Source organism: Rhipicephalus sanguineus, chromosome 7 (genome assembly GCF_013339695.2).
Source record: "Rhipicephalus sanguineus isolate Rsan-2018 chromosome 7, BIME_Rsan_1.4, whole genome shotgun sequence".
Lineage (NCBI taxonomy): Eukaryota > Metazoa > Arthropoda > Arachnida > Ixodida > Ixodidae > Rhipicephalus > Rhipicephalus sanguineus.
The window spans coordinates 7,677,531-7,697,046 of record NC_051182.1 but is presented as its reverse complement, the minus strand read 5'-3'; positions in this window follow the sequence as shown (position 1 = coordinate 7,697,046).

The window sequence follows — 19,516 nt, the reverse complement described above, 5'->3', positions numbered from 1 at the left end:
GCACGATCAATTTTGATTTAGCCCTTAAAATTTCACAATAAATATCTCGAGTTACGTAAAACTTTGATGATTTCTGAAAAATGGGTATGCCATAAAGTGGCACGCACTACAAATTTCTAATATAAACAACGGCCCTCAAGTCAATAAATAAAAGTTAGTTAACGGATTTTTGTTAATTAGTCCCGTCAACGCAATTTTTGTTGCGGCAGAATATTTCCGCCTCGAACTAGAGTACTACTGGAGCGAACTAGAGTACGACTGGAGCGTGACTGTCATAGAATTTTTAGGGGCGAAGCTCCTTAAGGCGGCACCCGTTCGTCCCTCGTAGTCGTCGTGGTCGTAGTAGTGAGTAACAAGTCTTACGCTTTGACCTCCAAGGTGGTGCCGGTGGGAGATTTCTCCTGTGCGTTGTTGAACAATAAAAAATTCGCAGCGTGCGCGTTAACTAAAAGCCGAATTCTTCTGTCTCTCATTCCCCATTAGCAGCCATTGGCATGTTCCAGTAGGAAACGTTAGTAGAAGTAGAAGTGTAAGTGTTAGCTAAAAGCCGACTTCTTCTGTCTCTCATTGCCATTAGCAGCCATTGTTTACCTCCAAGGTAGTGCCTGGTGAGATTTCTCCTGTGCGTGATTAAACAATAAAAATTTTGTTCAAAACGCCGTTGATTGATGAAATAAACCAACGAAAGACGCCAGATGTTTTGTAAAAGCAGAACGAAAGAACGCCAGATGTTTTTCTTAAAGTGTAGTAGTAGTACTTGTATGTAGCCACCTCGCCCGATCGTCAACGGGCGAGGTGGACCGCGAACGGCGCGAGGACCCTGCCGTACGAGAGTTAAATCACACTAAAAGACATACTTTGCGGGCGATACACTCTAGTGAGCTTTCAACTTTTCGTCTTAATGTACATGATAAAGAAATTATTTCTACGAAAAACGCAAGGCACACCTTGAGCAATATGTTTGGTTTTGGGACGCTAAATGGAACCATGAGGCGATGCGAAGCCGGAGCACTTGCACGATCGCGTTCCGTTGGCTTTCGTTGGGCATGCTACCGACATCGCGTCGTGGAACGCGCGTCCTGTCTTCCCTCTAGCCTTGCCTTTAATTCGCACAGGGCGAGCGGGGAATGCGGTCGCTCTTGGCGCTCTTTCGCTCGGGAGCGGACTTCTTCCTTGCATTTCACCGATCACAAGTGATAATGAAGGGACCACGTAAACCAACAGTACAATAAAAGTTTGATGTTTAATATATACTCGATGTTCCACACTCTTTATATTATGTACTAGGCGCATTTCACGGAAGAGTTTCACGGTTTACAGATGATTCCCTCCGTAGCTTCGCCCCACTCATCATCATTCACCCCGTGGATATGCTGTGATTTTTTATAAAAGATATGTATTGTCTGAAAAAAAATCACCCTGTATAGCATGGCAGCAGTATTTTAATAATAATAATAATAAGTGTTGGGGTTTGACGTCCCAAAACCACGATATGATTATGAGAGACGCCGTAGTGGAGGGCTTCGGAAATTTCGACGACCTGGAGTTCTTTAACGTGCACCTAAATCTAAGCACACGGGACTAAACCATTTTCGCCTTTATCGAAAATGCGGCAGCCGCGGCCAGGATTCGATCCCGCGACCTGCGGGTCAGCAGTAGAGCACCATAACCACTAGACCAGCAGTATTTTAACGAAGACCTGTAGGTCGCGGCATCGAGTCCCGGCGTCGGCGGCTGCATTTTCGATGGAGGCGAAAATGTTTGAGGCCCGTGTACTTAGATTTAGCTGCACGTTAAAGAACCCCAAGTAGTCGAAATTTCCAGAGCCCTCTACTACGGCGTCTCTCAATCATATCGTGGTTTTGGGACGTTAAACGCCAAATATTACTACTAGTTTAACGAAGAAGAAAACGGCAAATAGTGTATACAGCTACACGAAATATGGCGAATGTACGACAAGACTAGGCTTGCCTTCGCTGCCTTCTTTCTGTCGCGTCATTGTGAGCGTGCCCTTCTAGTGCCTGGCTTCAGAACAGCTGCACGAAAGTGCAGCTATTCTAAAGGCCTAATGTGCCCTTTTTTCTTCAGATCTATATCAACAGGCAAAGGTCTAGTTTTTCCATTTGTCTGGAAGGACAACCCACCAGCCAGCGTTGACCAGTATAGAGGGTTGGGAGCAAACTCGGGCAAACTGTGCAGCACAAACATCACCTCAAACCTCAAACAATTGAGGTGATGAGAAGCGGTCAAACAAAAATGAACAGTGCTGAAGTGACTTATATACATATTAAAAACAACAGCTGATGATGGCACGAAATTAGGAAAATTAAGGCGCATTGTAAAAGAATGTCAAATGAGGTACCCTGCTGTAAAAAGTGCTAAATATTCATTGCAGACGATGGCGAATATAATTCAAATAAGATAAAGCGAGAGTTTCGAGGTATAATGACGAAGTAATATTTGCTAGAGATTTATGAGCGAAAAGCACGATACGATTAAGCGGTGCTACATAGTGGGAGACCACGGATTAATTTTAACTACTTGGAGTTCTTCAACGTGCAGAAATCAAAGGGCATGGGAGTTTCTGTATCTCGCCCCCATCTAAATGCAGCTGCCGGGGTCAGGAATAGAACCCGCGTCCTTGGGCTTAGCAGCGTAACGCTTCCAAGTCCATTTTAAAGGATTTTTGTCCACTGCCCACAACATCACTGTAGACTGTACCTTTGTGTTGAAAATAATACCGAACTGAACCACGGCTGGTATAACAAAGGCATCCAATATCCACGCAACACAGCGTTTGAGCAGTATGTTTACTGCCATTATTACTAGCTGCTGTTGTCTTTACTATTAGGTACTAACACCACACCACATTAGACAAAGCAACAATCACAGGAGGATGAGGTTATGCTCGTATGCAGTTTGTGGACAAAAAAAAAACTACAACTTTGAAGTGAACTCACATTTACCTTTGTTGCATGATAATTTTTAGTATCATAAGATTAAGTCCCCACTGTTTCAATTAAATGAAGCCGTGCTACAAAAGCTATTGCATCAAAGTGGTATAGCAGTTACGCACGCACGCACGCACGCACGCACGCACGCGCACACACACACACACACACACACACACACACACACACACACACACACACACACACACACACACACGGCGAGAAGTTCGAATATGCAGCGAATAAATACGTATTAAACGTGTTTCAGCGTCTGGGTAGCAAAGGAAAGAAACAGTAAATTCTAGAGTTTCACGAGCGAAAATCATGTTCTGGATATGTTGGGGCATGTTGGGGCCGGGTGCATTAGATTGATTTTGAATAGCTGAGCTTACTTACCCTTCAAATATATATCGGTGCAACGTTGCTCTACGTGTCACCACACTCGACCTGCAACCGAGATTTCAACTCGCAATTTCATGTTTTTTCTGGCATGTATGGAATAAGGAAACACGATATTGGCGCGCACCACTCCGTTTTACCCGCTACTGGATAGTCCAGTGCGGTTTTCGTCGTTGCCAAGCCATTGAAACACGATAGCAAAATCCGTGCAACTGGAACATCAGAAAGACAAGTGGCAAAGCTACGTGTGAAGCGAATAAAAGAGTTCTAGGCAGAAGCCGGCAGAACTCACCTGAAATCTATAACGACCGTAGGAGCGTCGTCCACAGGCTTCGTCTGTCGGTGCCACTGGGATCCGTCATGCGCTGCAATCTTGCTCAGGCAAGTTCACGACGAAACGAAGCTTACTGCAGGGACTTCTCCATCCGTAGACTGCTTTTCCCAAACACTGAGTGACACTGCTTCAGCCAGTCACGACAAGAGTGAGCCGACGGCACGATACTACGCCACGAATGCATAGCACGGAAGGAAAGTCACGCAAAACGATCAGCCAGACACGGCAAGAGCGAGCCGACGATACGATACTACGCCACGAATGCATAGCACGAAGAAAGTCACGCAAAACGATCACTTGCAATCACGCCTGACGACGCAGATTATTCTGGCAGACTAAAGAACGACCACAACGAGACGGATCACAAACAATGCCGTCTAACGACGTCAAAATGGCTGTCTCGTATTGATGGCTTCGGCTTTGGATTAAAGTAACCTCCACGGACGCCTACATGGTTTCGGTTTTGTTTTGGTGCTATAGAACACACATCCATGCATAGTTAAAACTCTATTAAATAATATCAGGGTCGCGGAGGCGAAACGTGCCCTGTGTGTGCGTCTGTAAGGGCTGTACGGTGGGAGGGGGCGCAGGTGAGCGTGCATCCCCTGCTCTAGGGGCTAGGGAGAGTGCTGTGAGGCCGTGTGTGCGTGCCTAGTGCTCAACGTTTGCTGAGCGATTTGGCGGCCCGCGCGGATTATCGTGCAGATATAGTTTAGCTGTGGCGGGCAGAAATGATGACCACGCGCGCTATAATTCTGGTAGTGTTGTCGCTGCTTAGAAGACGCGGTAAAGCGTCGCCTTGATAACCGGTCTGCGCCGTTATCATGCCAGCTTTGCGGCGCATGTTTTTACGGCCGTCGAGTTAGATGTGTTCCCGATCGCCAGTGCGTTCAACACCATGCACGTCCATTTCACTAATAAGCGTATGTTTTCTGCCATACATGCTGTCGTAGGAATCTACAAACCTCGCTTGCAAACGTGCAAAGATTCGCAAATTTGTCAGCGCTGTCATTGTCATAACTCTCAATGTTTCGCTTGGGGGCAAGATTTTTTAAGAACCCTGCTTACTGGTAGACGTTTTCGACGCGCTGTTTCAGCAATATCGTAACTGAAGCCATAACACAATACATGCGTAATTCCACATTTTACGATCGCATGCTCTATATTCTCAACCAAAAGTTTTCGGTATACCACAAGCCAAAGCAGCGAACTGTATCTTGGTCGCAGCCAGTGACGCTTTCTTTAAAAAAAATAACCACCCTGTATATGCAGAACCATCACTGACTCCCTTGGAGCAAGGGAGTCATCTATTTCATTCAGGAGCGTCGACCAGAGCATTGTGACTCCCCTTAGAAAAAAAGGTGGTCATCGGCTGCCACAAAGAGAGTCAAGCAGACGTGACTCCCTTTTGACTCTCTTTTTTTTAAGAGTGTAAGCTGCTGGAAATCGCAGGTGTCTCTTATGAAGAAATGGTCAATGACACCTCCGGTCCTCGTCGTAGGCACGAGGTCGTGGGAGGCCCTGTGCACATCGAAAACGTCTTTCATGTACTGTGTGAACCAGGCGTTGTTGGGTTTCGACATATACACATTGAAGCCACCGGCAATGATGAGCGGCATGTTCCTCTCGGCAGATTTATTGCACCGAGGAGTCGCCCCGGTTGTAGCGTAATTGCCAAGGAACGTAGATAAGAAGCTTGTGACAAACTCCTTTTGCACTCCGGGGCTCAGGTAAATGGCGGCGAGCGCGATGTCGCTGTCGTGGTAATTTATGTGCGCAACACAGACGTCGCCTATTCGGCTGTTTGCGTCTGTGTCTTCGGCGTCTGGAAGTCGGCGCAGCGAGACGCCGCCAAAGTTGAAGTTGCACATTGCCGTCTTCTTATAGATGGTCACGCCTACCAATCTGCAATGAGGCCGCTTGCTGTGGACAACAGACTGGAATCCCCTGATGGAAATGAGAGCCTCGTTCCAGCTTTCAGAGTGGACCAACACGCAAGTTTGTCTGAGCACAGCGTCTTCTTCAAGGTGCTGCACGTGCGCGTGCAGAGACTGGATGTTGAGAGTGGCGAGCGTGAGGTATTTCCTGTGATTGTGGCGCCGCACGGAGTCACTCTACTCCAGGACAGTATCCAACCGCCTTTTTGCCAGCCGGGACACTTCGTCGGAAAGTTGTCTGTCGGTGGAGCCACGCACGTGATGAGACCTGAAATGACACTGCGTTGATGAGTTATAAGTCGTCTAGGCTGGTTGCCCTGGACAGTGCCACGTAGACCAGCCTCAGGGGATGGCGCCTGTCGTATTCGTAGACTACCTCGGCGTACGTGGCCCCTTGTGACTTGTGTATAGTTATCGCGTTGGTTTGCGCGAGGGGAAAGTGTGTCCTCTTGCAGCAGATGCTTAGCCTCGCGTAGATCGTGGTGGTGGTGGTTCGCAGTCCCACGGGCACGCATTGCGATTGTATGGAGGGGTTTGCGGCCTTGACGTGTTTCATCATACCTCGAGCGACGATGCCTACTGCGGATGTTGGAAACTCCAGCCACAGGCGCACGAGGTTGGCATGTTCGTCATGCTCAATTTACCGTAAGGTACCCGTATTTCCATTACCGAGGCCATCGCTGACGTCAATGTTGGCCGTGATCATATAGGGCTTGCCGACGCTCAGACATAATGAGGCCGGAAGGCCCCCCATGTCGCTTGTGTTCATCTTGGCCACCTTTGACAGGGCATCTCTATACGCTGCTCATTCTTGTAGACGGTGATCTTATCGCAGGCGGGATGGCATAAAACGCCGTCCGCATCGAGTCAATGGGCGTTGTAGCGGTCGACGTCCGCGTTGCTGTAGAACAGTCTAATGCCGTTAGGGCACTTTGTGGCGGCTTCCTCGAGTGTAACAAAGCGGCTCTCAATCATCCTGACGTCATCCTCGCTCAACATGAGGCCATCGCCCAGTCTCGTAAGAATGACGAGAAGACTGCGTCGTTTTGGCGGACAACGTGAGAGTCTTCCAGGGATGTTCCGTTTTCAGCTCTCTCACTCGTCTCGCGCTGCGACTGTACACCTCAGTGGCCTTGAAGGGAGGCAACTGGCGGAGGTCACCACACATGTAGCCGTCGATGCCTCCGAAGGGTTCGTGAAAGTTCGGCGTGATCTGACGAAGCCTGTCGTCCAGTTTGCCCATCACCTCAGAGTCCATCATGCTGACCTCGTCCACTAATATTGCCTTGACATCCCTGAAGACACATCGGTAGGTATTCAGATCGCTGTGACGCAGGCCTCCATCATCTTTCTTCATTGTTATCTTGAGCACCGAGTGCACGGTGACGCCCCCGATAGCAGTGGTGGCCTTACCCGTTGTTGCCATAGCGACGTAGGCGTTGCTCGCGGAACCTGTGGCTAGTATAGAGCCGGTTGTAGGTGTCCTTAAGAGGTTAACAGTAAATGTCTTGCCGCATCCCGCTGACCCCGTGAGCAAGACTCGGATGGGTTTCTTATCCGGCAGCTGCGAGCGATGAATGACCTCTAGCAGTAGTGAGCGTTGCTCGTGGTTTGTGAGGCGCATGGCGGCACAGTAGTCTTTGGCACTCATAACGTCCTCTCTGGTTCTCACCGCACTACACCTGTTTCCTACACCACGAGCAGAAGTAGCGTGCGCGATGTCGACATTTTCGGCTCGGTCCACCGACAGAACGCTTTCTTCCCGTACCACAACCTGTTCTTGCTGTTGGTGTTCGATGACGTTTTTCTGCAGAAGCTCGCGGCACATGTGTTCGAGGTCATCCCCAGAAATGTTTCCCTCGAACCGCTTCTTTTTCGCCACAATTTGGTCGAGGTGGGTCTCATAGAGAGACCTGAAATTGTCCAACACATCGATGCTTTCGCGCCGGAACGGGTGGAAGAGTGTGACCATTTCTCTCATGAGATCGTCCGTGTTGTCTCTTCTGTAGGCACGGTATCGGATGATCCTGGGCACCTTGCGGCGTCGGTACTGGTCACGCTGATAGTTGTATGTATAATGTGCGACAAAGTCCGCGAGGCACACGTCGGTCATTTCTTCGGGGCGATCCTCGTACTCCTTCACCACTTTGACCTTCCACTTTCCTCCGTGCTTGAGAGTGGGAGTGAGAATACGCGTCTCACTCATTGGCCAGAAGGGACCGTTAAACCGGCACACTTTCCTACTTTTGTCGCGCTTGTAGCACGTAAAGATGTGCTGGTGTATCTGGCAAAGCTCGGATTCAAGTAGGCTGGTATCCAGGCTCATTAGACGGTTGACCAAGACAACCGAACAAGGCATATCGTCACTCAAGTCCTCCTGATGTGCCTCGCTGAGCCAGATGAGAAGGTGTGCGTGCACGCTTCCCGTCTGCTGGAACTCAATTCCCTTAAAGTAGTCCGCAACGTGGTCATTGCCGAAGACGGATATCTTAGTGTTCTGCAGCACCATCATGATGACACGGACTAGTTTGTCGAAGAAGAGGGCGCGAACTACTGGGTCATTATTGACAAGGCTAGCCTTGTACAACGAGTGCATATCCTCGACTTTGCGGCGGCGCTCCTCGACCGGCTCCTTGAGTTTCTCTGAGTTGCACAAGGTGCTCATTGTGCAGCTCGGACATACTTTGTAACAAAATGGCTAGGTGGGCTAGTTGGTAACGCATGATTAAAAACTTTGAGCGCGCAAAAGGACGTAGGACCAGAAGAAACACAAACCACAAGCGCTCACTCGCAACTGAATTTTATTAGACGGAAGAACGTACATTTATACATACATCGCATCGCGCATGTCACAAGGAGTTACAGGCCTACAACCCAAGGAACGTGTTCAGTGTCTGTTGATGAAATTGAATTCTTTGTCATGTAAAGATAGGGATGGTTGGCTAACACATATCGCCGCATTCTTTGTAATGTGATAGGCCTCCGAAATTTCACGCGTAGTCTGCTGAGGGTGACGAAACAAAATAATGGTGCTTTCGAACAATGGCTTGCATTTACATGTTTGACAGTGGGAGGCAAGATGAGATGAAGGCGTGCCATTCAATGAATTTTTGTGTTCCCGAAGTCGGGTGTTGATACATCGACCGGTATGGCCGATGTACACGCAACCACATGAAAAAGGGATTTGATATACCACACCTATACGGCATCTTACAAAGGCGTTTACGTGCTTTTGACTACATTTTCCACTCGTCACTAAAGTACCCTGCGCCTTTCTGTGCACGATGGGGCAGATGCGCCCAAGCTTCTGCGGTGCAGCAAAAATTACGCTCACGCCATACCTCTTCCCAACGTTTTTTAGTCCGTGCGATGTCTGGTGTATATACGGAATAACCGCCCTATTCCTGGTTTTTTCTTCGTTAGTTTTAGGAGTAGGGGGATCATGTCTCTGTTTAACTATGCGTATGAGCTTTTCGCACACCGAAGTGATGAGGTGTGTTGGATACCCTGCCGCTTTGAGGCGATCATATTGCACCCTAAAGGCGTCGTTAATCACATGCACGCAGCTTTTGTCAAGTGCCGCGCGTAAGCAGGATGATACAATTCCACGCTTCACAATCTTTGAATGCGCTGAAGCGAAATTCAAGATCGGTTTTGCGGATCGAGGGCAATACTGCCAACACACGTGCTCCGCCTTGAAACTTAACTTCACGTCTAGAAACTGCAAGCAGTCATCACGTGGCATCTCACAAGTGAAATCGATTCCCATCCCCTCTTCTTTAAAAATATTCAAAATTTCCTCCCTGCTTTGTGCCGCTCTGGAATTGTCAATAAGAATCAGGTAATCATCTACATATCTGAATATCTTAATGCCTCTCCGCAATTTAGTGTCAACTGCCTTATCTACTTTCAAAGAGAAAGCGCTAGAAGTGTTGGAAAAAAATTTCAAACCAGTGACGGCAAAAAGCAGAGAAGTTAAAGCCAGGGCAAAGAGTCTGTTAAAAAGACTTAATTTAGAGAAGCTTGGGGCAAGCGTTCAGAGAGCGAAGGCTGATGAGTTAGAAGTCTTTTTTACAATTAAAACCCACAAACCCGAAATGCCATTTAGAGCAATTGTGTCGGAGCGCAACACATGGCAGCAAGCTGTATCAATATACCTTCAAAGGCATCTTTCAGGGTTGACTGTAATGGATCCTTTTGGTATAAGTAATTCTGAAGATGTTATTAAGGTTTTGAACAGTAGCAATGTCGCTGGTGTCTCAGGCTTCAGTATAGACGTAGTGGACCTGTATTACTCATTGCCGCACGATAAAGTGTTAAAAAGTGTAGAAAAATGCATTGTAGAGTGCAACGATGAGATGCTCTTTAGAAACGAGTGCGGTGTGCCAGTAGAATCTTTTCTAGAAATGTTGTCTTTTTACCTAAAATCCACCTTTGTGAATTGGTTCGGGAAGTTGTACATGCAAAAAACGGGTGTGTGCATAGGGTCTTGCGTGGCCCCTGTCTTAAGTTCCATTTTTCTTAGTGAAGTAGATAAGGCAGTTGACACTAAATTGCGGAGAGGCATTAAGATATTCAGATATGTAGATGATTACCTGATTCTTATTGACAATTCCAGAGCGGCACAAAGCAGGGAGGAAATTTTGAATATTTTTAAAGAAGAGGGGATGGGAATCGATTTCACTTGTGAGATGCCACGTGATGACTGCTTGCAGTTTCTAGACGTGAAGTTAAGTTTCAAGGCGGAGCACGTGTGTTGGCAGTATTGCCCTCGATCCGCAAAACCGATCTTGAATTTCGCTTCAGCGCATTCAAAGATTGTGAAGCGTGGAATTGTATCATCCTGCTTACGCGCGGCGCTTGACAAAAGCTGCGTGCATGTGATTAACGACGCCTTTAGGGTGCAATATGATCGCCTCAAAGCGGCAGGGTATCCAACACACCTCATCACTTCGGTGTGCGAAAAGCTCATACGCATAGTTAAACAGAGACATGATCCCCCTACTCCTAAAACTAACGAAGAAAAAACCAGGAATAGGGCGGTTATTCCGTATATACACCAGACATCGCACGGACTAAAAAACGTTGGGAAGAGGTATGGCGTGAGCGTAATTTTCTCTGCACCGCAGAAGCTTGGGCGCATCTGCCCCATCGTGCACAGAAAGGCGCAGGGTACTTTAGTGACGAGTGGAAAATGTAGTCAAAAGCACGTAAACGCCTTTGTAAGATGCCGTATAGGTGTGGTATACCAAATCCCTTTTTCACGTGGTTGCGTGTACATCGGCCAGACCGGTCGATGTATCAACACCCGACTTCGGGAACACAAAAATTCATTGAATGGCACGCCTTCATCTCATCTTGCCTCCCACTGTCAAACATGTAAATGCAAGCCATTGTTCGAAAGCACCATTATTTTGTTTCGTCACCCTCAGCAGACCACGCGTGAAATTTCGGAGGCCTATCACATTACAAAGAATGCGGCGATATGTGTTAGCCAACCATCCCTATCTTTACATGACAAAGAATTCAATTTCATCAACAGACACTGAACACGTTCCTTGGGTTGTAGGCCTGTAACTCCTTGTGACATGCGCGATGCGATGTATGTATAAATGTACGTTCTTCCGTCTAATAAAATTCAGTTGCGAGTGAGCGCTTGTGGTTTGTGTTTCTTCTGGTCCTACGTCCTTTTGCGCGCTCAAAGTTTTTAATCGGACATACTGAGCCTCACAAAGAGCGTAGGCTTTCCAAGATGCCGGACCATCGCAAAGACATCTCTTTTCCTCTGCGCCCAGTAATACAGGGAGTTTGGTATGCCCCTAAGGAACGCAAAGTCTGAGCTGATGCACTCCTCGACGAAGCTGTGGTGTTCTAAGAGCTTCTTCGTGATATTGTCAGTCGCCTGGCTGTTTCTGAAAGTGACGGCAAGCCCTGCGTGTATGCGGGCCCGAAGGACTTTCATCGCCATATACACGACGTGGGAGGGCACGACACCACGCCGGTCGGTGAGTCGAATTTCACTAGTCGCCGAGTCGAAAACTGTTGGATGTATGTCGGCGCTGATGCGCCGGGGGTGCCCGAAGTAAATCTGCGGGAACGAGAGCTCTTCTGCGTACTCGTCGTAGAGAAGGCTTTGTGGGACGATGTTTTCGCCGGGGCTTATGTCAAGGTAAGTGGTGTCTCCCAAATGACTGTTTCTTGGCGCAGCGCCAGGAGCCGATTTGCTCGCACTGGATCATCACTCGCGGCGGCGTCGTCCTCCAGGCCCTCTGCCTTCTCCATTTCTTCTGCGTTGGCCAGATCGTTAAGACACTGATCAACGGCCCCCTCCGGGACCAATATGTGATAACGCATCTAAAGCGGGCTACTGCGCAAGTAGTCGAGCCACAGCTTCAATTCCGCCTTGCGCAACACACCCGATACATACACTGATTTTAGCGCCTTCATCTTCTTTAGCTTCACAAAGATGCCCATATCATCCGACCCCGCACGTGGAAGTGACTGGACCATCCTATCCATTTCCACAGGCACGTTCACCACTTGGCCAACAATTCCGAACTGTCCCCCGTGCATGAGGCGGCGGATTCGCATAAATGGTATTCGGGGCGATACCAGGCGCTCGCTGATCTCGTTTAGTGGAGGCGGATGTGCCGGCTTGCGCGAATAGACGAAGCCGTTGGAGCGCGAGAGTCGAGGCCTCTTTCCCTTAGAGAGAGTCTCCTGGCCGGTAGCGCACACCCGAATGTTGTGTAGGTCTTCGTCGGTAAACTGAGGAGCGAGGACGGGAACGAAGCGATCTATAATTTTTGGCACATCCGACGCGAACCAGAGGCGGTCGCAGACGCTGCATGACATCCCGAAAGGATTATCAAGAAAATGTTTCTTGAAATGCTTGTTCGTGCCAGCATACGACACAATGGTGCGGACGATACCAGGTTGTGCAGAACGCTGCGAAGGAGCCGTCTGTCGCATCTGTTTCAAACAGGTAGTGCATGCTTCCCCTTGTAGCGCCGCATGTTGCGAACGAGCCGACCGTCGCCTCCGTTCCAGGTGGATGGTGCGTGCGTCGCCTTGTCGCTCCGCATGTTGCGAACGAGCTGTCTGTCGCATCTGTTCCAAACGGGTGGTGCGTTCTTCGCCTTGTAGCGCCGCATGTTGCCAACGAGCCGACTGTCGCATCCCATGCAAACGAGTTGTGCGTGCGTCGCCTTGGCGCGCCGCATGTTGCGAACGAGCTGTCTGTCGCATCCGTTCCAAACGGGTGGTGCGTTCTTCGCCTTGTAGCGCCGCATCTTGCCAACGAGCCGACTGTCGCATCCCATGCAAACGAGTTGTGCGTGCGTCGCCTTGGCGCGCCGCATGTTGCGAACGAGCTGTCTGTCGCATCCGTTCCAAACGGGTGGTGCGTTCTTCGCCTTGTAGCGCCGCATGTTGCCAACGAGCCGACTGTCGCATCCCATGCAAACGAGTTGTGCGTGCGTCGCCTTGGCGCGCCGCATGTTGCGAACGAGCCGACCGCCGCATCTGTTCCAAGCGAGCGGTGCGCGCTTCGCCTTGCCGCAGCGCGTAGCGACGGCGAGCGCTCTCGGCACGACGCCGCTTGCGCTCTTCGAGCTCTTCGGTTGTAGGAACCTCCTTTGGACGCGGCACGAATAAAGGAAATTACACGAAACCTAGAAAGTCACTCTGCAGATAGGCCGCACACGGAGTCACTCGTGGGGTACATGACGGCCACAGTACCGCGCAGCGAAACAGAGTGGGCACGGAAATTCGTGGAAACTAGCAGTCATCGCGAGGGCCGAGGCAGATTCATGGCGGCCACCTTGCGCGTTGAGTCAGCGGCACAGTAAAGTAAGACCGGAAACATCGGCGAAATGCGAGGACCAAAGTGCAATGTACTTGCGTAATACCACCAGCGCGCGCTGTGCCCGACTTTGTCGCTCAGCATGTTCGGGCGTCGATTATGCGAGACATATATTAGGGGCGAAGCTCCTTAAAGCGGCACCCGTCCGTCCCCGTCATAGTACGTAACCAGTCTTAACGCTAGTACCAGATCTTGACCTCCAAGGTGGTACCGGTGGGAGATTTCTCCTGTGCGTTGTTGAACAATAAAAAATTCGCAGCGTGCGCGTTAACTAAAAGCCGAATTCTTCTGTCTCTCATTCCCCATTAGCAGCCATTGGCATGTTCCAGTAGGAAACGTTAGTAGAAGTAGAAGTGTAAGTGTTAGCTAAAGGCCGACTTCTTCTGTCTCTCATTCCCATTAGCAGCCATTGTTTACCTCCAAGGTAGTGCCTGGTGAGATTTTTCCTGTGCATGATTAAACAATAAAAATTTTGTTCAAAACGCCGTTGATTGATGAAGTAAACCAACGAAAGACGCCAGATGTTTTCTAAAAGCAAAACGAAAAGACGCCAGATGTTTCTAAAGCAAAACGAAAAGACACCAGCTGCTTAAAGAAAGACGCCAGATGTTTTCTAAAGCAATGGTTTTCTAAACAATGAAAATTCACAGCGTACATGTAAAATTAAAGTGAGCTGCAAGTCGTCATAACTCTCATCGAACCTTTAGTATAAACGCGCCCGATCTCACGTCGGTGATGATGTACTGGGCAGAATTCACGGAAGATTCACGGTTTACCGATGAACCTCCGCAGCTTCGCCCACTCATCAACATTCACTCCGTGGATATGCTGTGATTTTTTTCTTCCCTCGGTGCCATTCCACCCGCTCTCTTGATGCGCACCGAATTCGGGCGACGGCTCAAGTGACCACAGGCTCGTTGCGCTGCAAGCGTCTGTGTAAATGGAGGAGACGACTGCGCTGTGTGTGCTTACGAGGCAGGTCGACTCCACTTTGACGCCTATAAGGAAAGACGGATCGAGTAGCGCTAGAATCGGACGACTGAAAGGTAGGCCATAGTCCACGCAATGGCTGCACATCACGCACTAAAAAAATCGGCAGATCTCACGCAGTGTGAGAATCAATGTAATGCGAAGCAGCCAGCAAAGAGCTGCATACATCGTCTTCTTTGTCATTGAGGCTAATGAAGTCATTCATGTCGTGACATCTATTTCGCCATATATCGCGAGATTGTCATACATGCATGCGTGTACAATCTGGTATTGGCCTCGAGGCCGAGCCCTGGAAACGCCGGCGCCACCGTCAGCGTGACGTGCTTGGCAGGATCACGTGGTCTCAGCGGCCGCGTCGGCTGCTTGGGGGGCGCGGCCGCGTGCTTTGAAAACGAGTTTCAAGCCCCACCTGCGCTGCGGTCTGTTCAAATACGAAAGTTTTCTCGCATTTTCTGCTCAATTGAAACCATCGTAATAGAGTGGCTGCCTCCGAAGGCGACGAACATTGGGCTCTACCGTTCGTGCCTCAGTGCCGGGCTTATGTAACAGAGCCCAGTGTCAGCCTGCACCGGTAACCGCGGGACAAGAAACTGCGTGAAGCATGGGTTGTAAAGCTAAGAACCGGCAAGTAGCCATCGGCTATGAGTCTTGTGTGCAACAAGCACTTCCGCGACGGAGACTTTCGTTACTGCGTCGGGTCTGCAATGTTCGGTGAGTAGCAGACAGCGCGCACTGAGACGATGGCTCACACGCGCTTCCCGCCGGCAAATGATGCTTATCTGCCACAGGATGGAAAAGGCGCTAACCTTTTACCACGTGCGATACCATCTCAGAACCCTCCCGTGCGACCTCTTGATTGTCGGCCCCGTGCTCAGCTTCCAAAAAATCGGCTGCAGATGAGCAAGTCATTGTTAGATACGTTGAATTAAAAAACTCACAGGGTCCCTTATGCATTCGCCAAAGATGACTAGAAGGCGAACGCCATCTTCTTCTTGTCAGTTGATGTATTGATTCTCCCGCGCCCCCCTCCAAAAGCGTTCTGCACCTAACGCGGTTTAGCACGGCCTTCGTGACCGATCACGGAGGCAATGCAAAGCGACCATGACGTGTGAATACGCCATCATGTGACGTCACGTTATGTGACGTCATAATGACGCTACATGTTTCGGGGGACCTGTGACGTCATTATGACGTCATATGGTCACGCCATCACGTGACGATTATTTTTTGCATCACTGGTGTTGATGCCACCGACGCGAGACGCCGACGGGCAATCTTCCCGCTTGATGAGGCATCTATAGTCGGTGACAGCCTAAGAATAAATATAAGCTCCGCCCACGAGGCCGCATTGCGCATATTTGGCATGCCTCCGCGCTACAAACGAAGTAGTTTCTAAACAATGGCAATAATTTTCACGTATATAAACCTTATTTTGCAATACTGCACTAATATTGAAATAAAGAAAGCAAAGCTAGATAAAATAAATTGTGAAGGCACGGAGTTCAGCGTCAGCATAACAATATATGTGTTGTTTAAATCGCACCCCCCGCCGCGTTCATCTCGGTGTCTATACGAACAAGTAATGTACATTGCAAAGGTGATGTTTCTGAGCAGTACCTATTATCGTATTAAAAGAAGGAATGATAGATTTAACATAAAACTTAAAATAAAGGAATCGTTATTTTGCGGTTTCACAGAACAAAGCAGGGACATTAATCACATTTAATAAGGTCGTTTGTAGTTTATTTGCGAAACTATCGCCACCAGTTTTCCTCACTGTCTGCTGTAACTGTGGCAACTGTGACTCAAAGCGAAGTATGGCGAAGTGGTCTGAGATTGCCTTTGTCAATTTCGACTCTTGTGTTGCCGTAAATACCGCATTTGCGTCTCTAGTCGCCATGCTTGTCATCGTGTTTGAGGAAAACGCCAAGGCTTCATTTGACGTCTTGTTTCAACTAAATAAAAGCGTGTAGCACACATGGCGTTTAAATGTGGAGGCCATTGCATGCGTTGCCGTTACGTTGACGCCAAGGTGATGTACGCGGCTAAATTGGCATTGACTAAAAGCTTTACGTGGGATTGTTTCTCGCTTCAACAACTTGCACTGGCACTGCCATTACCCCTTAAGCCCTTGAACGGCTCAAGTTTTTAATTAATTTATTATTTGTTGATTACGTACTGCGTCGCCCCAGTGGGCATAACAGCAGGGGGGCGAGCCACTTTTGCTAGAAGAGGGGCCCCTATCTTCTATATATGTGTGTGTCAGTGCGAAGGTATAAATATATATTTACGTAGATTGTGAAGAGGCTGTCACCGGTCGCCGTAAGACAAATAGGAAAAGGATACACGCTTCTCAAAAGACTGTTTATTTGTCAACGTTTCGATCGGAGACCGATCTCTATCAAGGCAAAATTTACGAGGCTTCGATGCGCTTTTGTAGCATCGTCCTCCGTGCAGGTAGAGCGAGAGAAAAAAATAAATAACAAAAACTGTTGAAATAAAAAAATCAGTAGCCACAAGACCACACGTATACACTCGGACATGGAAAAAACACGTGCATCCTCGAAGAAAAGAAAAGGAAAACATACCGATAAATAAATAAATAAATAAATAAATAAATAAATAAATAAATAAATAAATAAATAAATAAATAAATAAATAAATAAATATAGATGTCTATATAGATAATCTCTGTGAACACAATCAGTAAGTACATTCCTTTCGTCCATTGTCAAGCCCCACTTCTCCGGCACCCCCCTCCTCATTTGTTCGTGAAGCATAGTGAGGGGGTGAGGCTTCACAAGGAGGGAGAAGCGCTCAAAAAAAGGGTCTATGCACTATAAGCGTCACGAGTTTAATATAAACAAATTATCACTGCATAATACATGCACACAATACACCAGAAATGCTAGAAAACGCACGTTAGACAAACAAAAATTCCAAATATGATATCGTGAAGTATTATGCAGCGCTATTAAAAACAACAGTTTATATATTTTTTTTTTCACTCAATAATAGGTTACGATCATGATCCATGCAATCGACGTGTCACAGCGAGCACATCATTTCACGGTTTGTAGACAACGATTACCTCGCACGGCGTTTCTCATTGCAAGGCGTTCGTGCATCGAGCGCGATACATGGGCGACGGGCACTTCAAACTAGCACATAATTATGGGCTGGTGGAACTGAATTCCGTTAAGACGACGCAAGTGCGCCAATAGGCGCATGTCACATAATCACACACGCACCAGATGGCCACAATTGTCTTCTTACAATGCACACACCACTGCATATTCTCCACACCTGGTTCGTTTACTTTTGCACTTTGTTGCGCTAACGGGCTATGCTAGTCGCTTTCTTTCTCTCACGCTTCGTCCGCACATATGTCACTTATATAGGCGCACAGCACGGCGCATATCACAACAGATCACCAAGATACCAACGTTGCGAGCTCCAAGTAACGCACACACACGCGCACATGTAGCAACGCTAATGCCATGACGTTTGCGGGCGGTAAACGTACACAGACGCGCACATTCCGACTTCACTTTCACCTCACTGCACACGAATGAACGCGACGACAATCGCCGACGTGGTGACCCTCAGACGATATGCTTGGTGCATCCGAGCGATGGAGGGAACACACGCCATGTGGCAACTTGACGCTGCCGAAACGGCGGAACGCGCTAAAGCGTTGTAATACACTCCGAGCTGCTGCCGCTTCGGTGCACTTCAAACGCGGCACAGTCACAAGCTCCTACTGCATCGGATGACGACCGGCGAGGATGATGCTGGGTACACGCGGATAACAGTAGGAAGAAGCTTCTTCTGGAAGAAACAAACACCGCAGGAAATTCGAACTGGCGGATCTCGGTCTCGCTGCAGCGGTACCTCACCTCTCATCTCGAACGGCGCCATGTTGCATTTTATTGCGATAGCAATTATATGGACAGTCTCGGCTGGATTTTGCCGTCGCCGTCGCCGTCGTCATGCACCGTATATGTATAAGTATGTATATTGTGGGCATTTATTATGCACATCTTCTTCATGTGTACGTTATCACCATCATGATGCATTTGGTTATGCATCCTCATCTTCGTCGTGTATCATCATCATCGGTGTGGGTTGATCGTGCCTGTTCGCTGCCGGGTCTTCGGGCCAAATAAACGTCTGCCCTACCAAGACCTACTTCCCTTCTGGACGTTTCTTTCTTTACCTCCAACGTAAATCCGTCGCCATCCTCTGCCGAGGAATACGTTTCACGACTCGCCCAGTGCCGCCAGCGTGCTCGCCTGAATACCGAAGCCAGACAGCAAGACAGGAAGATTGTTTATGATGCAGCGCATCGTGCTGTCTCTTTCCGACCCGGTGACGAGGTCCTGCTCTTGACGCCTCTTCGCACGCCTGGTTTGTGTGAGAAGTTTCAGCCACGGTTTATCGGGCCGTACACAGTTCTGGAACAGACTTCACCTGTGAATTATCGCGTGACGCCACTTGTAACCCCAGCAGACCGCCGTTACCGTACTACCGAGATTGTCCACGTGTCCCGGATCAAGCCCTTCATACGACGTTCCTCCTCTCCTTGACCTCCAGCGGCCAGGCTGGTCGCTTTCACGTGGGGGGAATTAGTGTGGGCATTTATTATGCACATCTTCTTCATGTGTACGTTATCACCATCATGATGCATTTGGTTATGCATCCTCATCTTCGTCGTGTATCATCATCATCGGTGTGGGTTGATCGTGCCTGTTCGCTGCCGGGTCTTCGGGCCAAATAAACGTCTGCCCTACCAAGACCTCATAATATATATATAAAGGCCCCAAAGAAAAATAACTCAGAAAAATGCTTCCGAAGCGCGGAATCGAACCAGGGACCTCTTGCTCCGCAGCGAGCGGCGCTATCCACTACGCCACGAAACGCAGATCCTCCACGTAGCTAACGGCGAGCGTTATATACACACCGTTTAGCGCTGGGCGGACTCAGAGACAGAAGGCGATAATAAGCGTTTCTTCATTACCAGCGAGGTGGCGCTAGGAGC